Genomic DNA, 8,538 nt, shown 5'->3' with positions numbered 1-8,538 from the left:
GTTCGGTTCTGTGAACTCCTTCTGAACTGCACCAAAAAAAGGAAAATTAACTAATGCCTCATTTGATCTTGTGACCATAAAACTTGTGTTTTCATTCCCTCTTTAACCTTTGACCATCCATTTTTCCCCTTAATTTGTGTGTTATGTACCTGATAGTTTTAAATTTGTTTCTTTTATTCATGAAGGAAGAATCTGCTCTGATGGTTGATCTGCCCTCTATTCATTTTAACCATCGCTGACTTTATTCTAGAGTCTCATTAATAAGCATGCACTTAAAATCCTTTCTTCATAGTCCATACATACATGCATTTGACTTACTGTATTCTCTTTACCAGAAGCGCATGGCTGTTTTCACAGAAAGTGTCGACTATGCTAATAGAGAAAATAAGCTTACAAAAGAGTGAAACGGCTGATTTTACAAACACTTATTTGCCAGGTTATTACTTTATTAGAGTCTTCTCATTTTCATATCATTATGATGGACTTGAACTTAATTTATGCTACTGGGTTTATCTTTTTTTGAAACAGACGTCAAACACCTGAATGCATGATAAAACATTTTTAAAACACATGTAGCCCATAATAAAAGACAATCCATCTACAGCCAAAAGAAATTAAATGAAAGGGGAAGATTTCATTAATATCTTTAATATCATACAACTATGGCTCACATTTGACATCAATACCCCTGTGTGCGCAAATATTAAATTCATCGATGTTGATCCTATATACACATGCTCAGTATCAACCCTAGGAGGATTCAGATCCTTTGTCTTGAATAGTTTTGCATATTTGTTCATTAAATCACAGTAAGAGCAGCCAACATGACCTTCATTTACAAATATGGGTGCACTAACCCAGTGACTATGATCTTTATTTCTACTCATATGGTGAATTACAGACTTGGCATATGTAAGTACAGGCTTCTAGATCTGGCATCCATGTTGATGGCCATGAAGACGCAGGGTCCCTGGTCTTTGGTGGCCAGCAGACCTCAGTTTCCCCCAAGTAAATCAGTCAGTTTATTCAGCATCATTCCCCTCCAACCTACAGACTTCCTGCTGTTCTGCAGCAATATTCATTACCTCCCAGCATCAACACCACTGAAACTGAGGGCAGCTTTTACTTTTGTTGACTCAAACTAATAATATCAACCTTCTGCTGACAAGAAGGAAAACGTGATAAAGACCTGATGATACAAGTGACACATCAACATGGTCTTCCATGAAATAAGCCCTGCTCTTCTCCAGATGGTAGCACTCACATGCTTGGACACAAAAGCGCCTGTCCTTGGGTTTTTTCTAGAACATCCTACTTCACATACACCTAACATTCAGTTTAATTTTTTTAATATGCAACAAACTTAGTCAATGTCAAGAACATTTAACACTGTATTTCTAATTCTTTCATATAATAGAGCAGGAAAAGGGTCGTTTCAGGTTATGCGACTTCACCAAAGCATATGGCAGTGAACCCACAGCAGAAACACAAAATCTCCCTCTTCTCTAAAGCAGATGGCATGCTGATCAAGTAAGATATAATCTAATGCTAACTGCACTACTACTGCTGCTATTAACTATCGAACCAAAACCAGTATAAAGCAGTAAAGACAGAAAAAACACAAGGCAAGGGAGGTGAAGGAGGAGGAAGAAAACACAGGAAAAAAAACCCACAGAGTAAAAAAACTGTAACATAAGACAACCTATTGCAGCAGAAACAGCCTCTTTTCAGGTACATTTAGGATTGAAAACCTAGGAATGGCAACAGGCAATGAACAGCAACGGCCCTCATCCTGCTTTAGAGGATGTTCCCCTAGTTTGAGACACTGGCCCAGTTCCCTTTGCTCTTGTGATTGCACTGCACTGGGCACCTGCCAGAGGCCAAATATCCCGGCTGTTCAGATAATTACATATTTATGATTCTGCTGAGAATTCTTAGTCAAAGCTTATTTCTGAACTATAAAATGCTTCGAGAATCAGCAGAGAAAGTTCTCTGACAAATGCTACTTCAAAACAGAGCCACCACTTCTTAAAATTTTTAAGGACAGTAGTTTCTCTTTCAGTTGATTCATTCAGTAGTGAACTTTAACTAATGGTAGAAAAAGGAGGCAAGGGGTGTTTTCCCTCTGAAGCAGAAAAGGATCTTACTAGTGTGTTTAAATTGCTTTTTGTAAAGAAACAGAAAATTAAAAAACCCTTCAAAAAATGGATCAGAATGCAGTAGTACATAAAATTTTTAAAGCTTATCACAGTATGCACACTACCACACCACACAATTTTTCTTCTCTATCACATTATTAGCACTTCCTTTTCAACACACATACCACTAGATCAGCTAATTCATGCTGATCCAGTAAATAGAACTTACATATGAAAACTCTGAAATATAATTGTTCAGCCGTAACCGATTATCAGACAAAATACATTGTACTTCACCTTCCTTCATGGATAATAGCATCCGCCGATTTCAGAAGGGCTAGAACAGTCCAAAATTTCGTGTTGTCACTTAGACTATTTCAGAAACTGCTAGAAATTTTTCTTCTCCTTTTAAAGCTGTACTCCGTAAACTGTACAACCAACAGCCTCAACAATAAATTTCATGAGCACTTTTAGGCCTTACCGTTGAAAGCACTTTCAAGCTTGGTTAGCTTTATGCACGCGAGTGCTCCTTATTTATATCTTAAAAGAACTATTCCTACACTTAAAGTTACATGTACACACATGTGTATGTATTTGAAGAGTAAGGGCCTTAGTCTTGCAGGGTTATTTATTTTGAAGCAATAATTCATGTTTCTTGCAGCCAACATCTTAAGTATTGTCAAGTTTCATAAACTCTTGAAAGCAGGGGTCCCTGTTCTTAGTATAGTGAAAATCAACATTCAGCTTTACCATCTTTCAAAGATCTGCCCACTCGCAGATATTCTTTCATACATACTTATAGCTGTGAGATGATATTCAGCTCATGTTGAAACAAAGTCAATTTTGCAATTCCAGTGCAAACTCTGGAGCTAGTGGCATGGAATTCCCGCCGTACTTGGTAGGCACCAGCAGAGACTGGGCTTCCATGCCAATCCCAACTCCTCCAGTTCTGGGTGCAGGCTCCTGCCCTCTCCCTTGCTTGTCTTCCTCTGCATGAAAACGTTTTAACACAATGGATTGGCAGAAGATTAACCTGACAGACAGGTCAGCATTTAGATGGGTTTAGCTGTTGTGGAATCACAGGCTAACAGTTATATTCATTTATTCCTTCAGCTGTCTTCTAAGGAGTGATAAGCTCAGAGGACAACACTAGAGAAGGCACCACAAATGAGTTCGAAGAAAAAGTCTTACTGTAGTCTTGGGGAAGCTTTTGCAGACATCTTCCAATCCCTTCAATGAACGCCTTTTTTCTTTGGAGTGACTTATTTGTCTTCCCCAGCTGCTCTAACCATTCTTGCCATTTCTGGGCTAAATCCACTGGGTAGATAATCACACTAAAGTGTTGCACCATGGAATCTCCTGGCCCAAGAGACTTAGCACCTGCAGAGTTGTTCTTCTAGGACAAGTCTCTTACATGTAAGAACAGTTGACGTAATACATAATGAGTGTGTTACACCTTCAAAACACAGTATGATATAATCACCTAAAAGTAGACAGCATTGAAAAGAATGGATTTAAAACACCTACGTGTATTTCACTGAAGACTATGAGGACATGACTTAGCTGTTGATGATCCCGCTTTCCTGGAGACTAAGTAACTTTGCGCTCACTGCGTATCCTCAGACTTTCCCTGTGTCAGCTTGTAATAACTGATAACATCGTCTATTCTCTTCCGCAGGAGACCTTTTCAACCAATCAGTGTGTTGATTTTTGTCACGCTAACCATGTAGTAAAAGATGGAGCTGAGAACTTGGGCATAGCGTTTTTCAGGATGCCTCTTCGAAGGTCACGATGTTGCCTTTCTTGCTCAACTCCTTCACAGCCCTTTTTTGGTTACTTCCTGTGAAATTAAATCCATCGCTGCAAGCTGTCGTATCAGAGTCCCAAACTGGTACCTCCCAGCTTTCTGTAAGTTCCTGGGTTTTGCATGCTCCTTTTTATATATATGTAGATATCCATATATATGTGCATATAGATATACGCACACACAAACACACTCATATATTGTCACACGTATTTATGCATACGCACACATACACAAAAAGGCAGGCCTGCTTCAATGACTTCTAGAAGACAGAAAGGCAAACTGTTTTGCTTTAAAACTCGCAAGAGAAGCCTTGCAAGCTACAATGGAAAAATCTCTCTCAGGTAAGCCACCTGTTCCATCACATAACAAGAAAATTAAATTGCTAAAGCCTTTGTGGAAACCCTGACGTGATCTTTTGCTTAGGCCAAAGGGCCAGGGCTTTCGATTTTTATTTCCAACACATTCGTTAATTCTTCTGAACGTGGGTTAAGTACCCAGTTATCAGCCTCTAAATGAACCTTCAAAATCCTAGAAAAAGTAGCATTATACACTAATTTTCCTTCACTTAACAGGCCTTTTTTGTTAAGCCTTTGCATCTTTCCTTTGAGACTCTGAGGAACATTACAGTTGACTGCAAGAATGAGAAGGAAAACTTAAACACACTGAACACAGATGTACTCTCTTTTAGCAGGCTATATCACAATATATATATTTTATTTTAAAAAAATTGCCAACACTTACAATAAGATTTTAAGAAGTAACAGATATTTTATCCTATTTAGTTATCAGTTAACATACCATACATGATGCAAAAAATAAGCATCTTGTAATTACCTTTAAAATAGAAAGGCAAAGAAAAAACAAAAGAGGATGTGCAACTTCTGTGTTTTACTTTTCTCTTTTTTTAGTACTAAGAAATGGAACTGACAGTCATGATTAAAAAAACTGATGAAAAATGCTAGTATCATTTCTCAGGGGAATCAGAAATGAATTTCTGATTCAAATATATGTATTGAACATGGGTAGCCTAATTAAACCAAGTCCTGCTCGTGAGAACACAAACTGCTTTTTTCAGCTCACCCTCTGGCCCACACTTTGTCTACACACATCAGAGAGAAAAACAACATAATAAAAACCTAATAAAGTCTTTTTTACTATAATCCAGATTAAGTTATGATTACTTTTGGGATGATGAAAAATGTGTCTAGCTTGTCTCTTAAACCTACAAACAGTTTCAAAGTTAATTAAGAGGTGAGTAATTGTTTAGAAATCTCTAGAATAATAAAATATAACAACTTACAGCACAAAAGCAGCCCTTAAAGAAAAGAGTGGGGACTATTTCACTTCACTACAAGGAACAGTTGAGTATGTTTTATGAACACTGTAACAACTAGCATGCCCTTGAGACTGTGCAATTCTGAATTTCTAATATAATTTGTAGGGGGAAAATTGGGACAAAATGCAGTAACATTTCAAGTACAGTCTCTGAGTATTTTAAAATTTTATGAAGTATAAGGACTAGGTTAATATGGAATGAGTCATGTTTTTAAGAGAAGCAGTAATACAGACCTGTATTTTAAATCATAACTAAAAACATGCTCAACTAATAGAAAATAAAAAGAAATCAGAGTAGCTTGTTGTTGGAAAAAGGTCAACAACAACAATGAAAATTCAGCAATAATAGAAAAGGCTCAGAGCACTGCTAGTTTCAGTTTTGGAAAGTTAAAATACCAGGCTAAGTAACCAGGTAAAAATGATGCCTTCTCACTCAAAGAAATCTGTTCCCACCAGCTGAAATTCATCCCGAATCAATATAAACTTTACACATACCAACTCCGAGCTTAAACATCACACTATTAAATGACATACATACTTGGTGCAGCTCTTCTGATTTCAGAGTTATATTTGCTTTACTTAGTGCCAAAATACATGCTGCATTACATTTCACGCCATGATGTTTTCAAGGCCCAACAGAATTGCTTACTGTGTTTCAAAGTAAAGCAGTGACATCCAAGCAAACTCTCTTGGAGTGTCATTTTGCTCACAGGGCAAAGACAGTGGAGTTGCAAACGTGTAAGCGAGGCTATAATTTATTTACATGTTCTTTAGATCCATGTCCACACGCAAACCAAAGGAACCCAGCTCAGCTCTCAGATCCCAAATTGAGTTTTCAAAGCTAGCGGTTAGAAATAGTATCCCTTTAACTTCTGTACTGAGCACAATGATCTAGAGATGCTCGAAATACAAAACTCAGGCTGGCACTTTATGCATTCATTTCTTAAGGCTAACGCTGCAGTTACCATTCTTGTACACATCAACTGTGACAACACAAGCTACCAAAACTGCTGAAAAAAGATTATTTGACCAAAGCTGAAGCACTAAGTTCCAGTTCTTCTCTTCAGACCTCACCTCTGCTTTCTATCTGCACAACTATCAAGAAGTATAAGTAAACCATAAAGACAGTCTGCAAATACAAACTTCCAATAGTCTGTAACATTGATTAAATTCCAGAGATGGAATAAGAAGATTGCATCAACCAAGCTCCTTTCTACAGGAGCTAAGATTTTAACTTCACTAGTCTTATGCTGTCAAATGTGCTGAAGCAAAATACACCTGATGCTGCATAGATGATTTTTTGTTTTTTTTAAGAAACAGGAGAAACTGAGTACTGAAACAAACTGCAGAGAGCACCCAAGTGGGGGCAACAGAGCACTCTGCTTGGCTACAGCTCGCCCCCAACAGGCTTTTAGCCAAAAGAGGAAGCAAAACCCGTTACAACAGGATGAGCTATGTTATTGTCAAGTCCCACTTCTCACTTCAGAATTAACATGCTGCCCTACTTTTCACAGGATAAAATCCAGGTGCAATAGTAATGTTTTTGTCAAACAGAATAATGGTCTAGATGTTTCTTAAAAAAATCAAAATAATCCACTTGTGTCCTAAAAAGTAGTTCTTCTAAAAATACCGTTTGCAGTACAAGTTGGCTTATGGTATATCTGCAGGAAGGAACCATACCACTTTTAGTCAGTTAAAAAGGTACTTACCATTGGCAGTGCATTGATATGCGGAAGTTTTCCTTTCAGGTGCCTCTTGCCACAGAAGAGTGATGCTGACAAGGAAACAAGGAGACAAAATAGGAAACATTAATATTTATTATTTTGAAAACGGTGGTGTTAACACAATCAAACGTTATCAAGTATGGGCCTTCACGGTTCTCGCAGCCTACTCTGTTCAAGGAGTTGTGTGATTACCACTGAATTTGTATACAGCCTAGAGCAGCAGTGCTCAGGCACAGAAGAGCACTGAGAGCTGGGGTTTTGCATGTATCCTGTCACTACCCACATCACACAAACTGCTCCTGCGGGGAGCCTGAAACACAGACCTTTGAACAAATAAGCCTGCTGAATGAACACTTATACCATTAGACCTCTAGACAGTAGCACCCATTCAGCAGGCGCACAAACACACAAAACCACCTGTGTATAAAAATCCTGATGTCTGGATTTTGCCTTAGCTCTCCAGAAAAAGCTTTCGGTAGTTAACTAGGCAAAGTAGGCAGCTTACAGCATCTTCTGCCCATGCCAAAGTTCTTCTGGAAATAAACCTCAGCTACTGACTTCTAAACACTCTGAAAAGCCCCAAACAAAAATCAACATTCCAGCAGTTTGACTTCCAAAATGGTTACATCCACTGTGAAGTAGGAAAAACAAACAAACAAACAAACAAAAACACTCCACACAAACAAAACACACCATCCTGTTTTCCTAACACATATTGCACTACAAAACTCCATTTATGTACACCGGCGTGCCTATGCACTCAGATAGTTACCAACTTCTACAATGAACTCAGAGATTTAAAAAAAACAGCTCATACTAGTTGCCGGCAACATTTGACAACGTACATAATAGAAGTCTTCCTAGTGCAATATTCAAGAGAAGTCTTCCATCTTCAAAAATCAAATGAAAACATACCCCCAAAAAATCCATGCTCTCCTACATTTCAGCGATTTTCTTTACATACTAATAATAATTTTATGCATCTAACAATAAAACAGTGACGTATAAGCAAACATATTTTGATGTCCAAATATGTGTTAACTCCATCCACCATAACACCCATTTTTATTCACACTAGTATTTTTGAGTGGTTGCTCTCTGTACAAACACTTGTCAGACTACTCTTCTTTAGGAAATAATCTAATCGCCCACTCAAAAAGCAGGAAGGGTGACAGATGGACATGGGTGACTAATAAAGTATTATCAGACTATTTTTAGATTAAACTATTTACAAAGCATCTGTAAACTCCGTTCAAAAACTTTTACTATAAGGAAAGAGTAACTACGGTTTTCGGGTCTCATGATCAACTCGAAGTTCTTGCATGTAATTTTCAAGATCAACTAGTAGGAAATGGTTTATTATAAAGCAAATCTTGGACCCAGGAGGAAAAAAAAAAAAAGAAAAGGAAAAAAAAAAGCGCCGCACTAGTCAGGCTTATTTTATTCTTAGAAGATCCCACCATACCACCAAGGCAAGCAGAAAAGTAACCTTCACAGTGCAAGTGAGAGGAGCTGCAGAGGATGCTGAAGAATG

At 37.9% G+C, this 8,538-nt stretch overlaps 1 protein-coding gene across 1 annotated transcript in view; it reads right to left on the bottom strand.

Moving 5' to 3' along the window:
- Positions 1 to 7,056, bottom strand: part of TBL1XR1 (transducin (beta)-like 1 X-linked receptor 1) — a 62,108-nt gene extending 55,052 nt beyond the window's left edge. Inside the window, exon 1 of the mRNA XM_009703757.1 lies at positions 6,990 to 7,056. The gene's annotated coding sequence lies outside the window, so the exon portion shown is untranslated. The remainder of the gene's footprint in view (positions 1 to 6,989) is intronic.
- Positions 7,057 to 8,538: the final 1,482 nt, after the last annotated feature.

This window comes from Cariama cristata, unplaced genomic scaffold, assembly GCF_000690535.1.
Source record: "Cariama cristata isolate BGI_N322 unplaced genomic scaffold, ASM69053v1 scaffold397, whole genome shotgun sequence".
Classification (NCBI taxonomy): Eukaryota; Metazoa; Chordata; class Aves; order Cariamiformes; family Cariamidae; genus Cariama; species Cariama cristata.
Note: the sequence above shows the minus strand (reverse complement) of the source record. Positions and strands in the feature narration are given on the sequence as shown.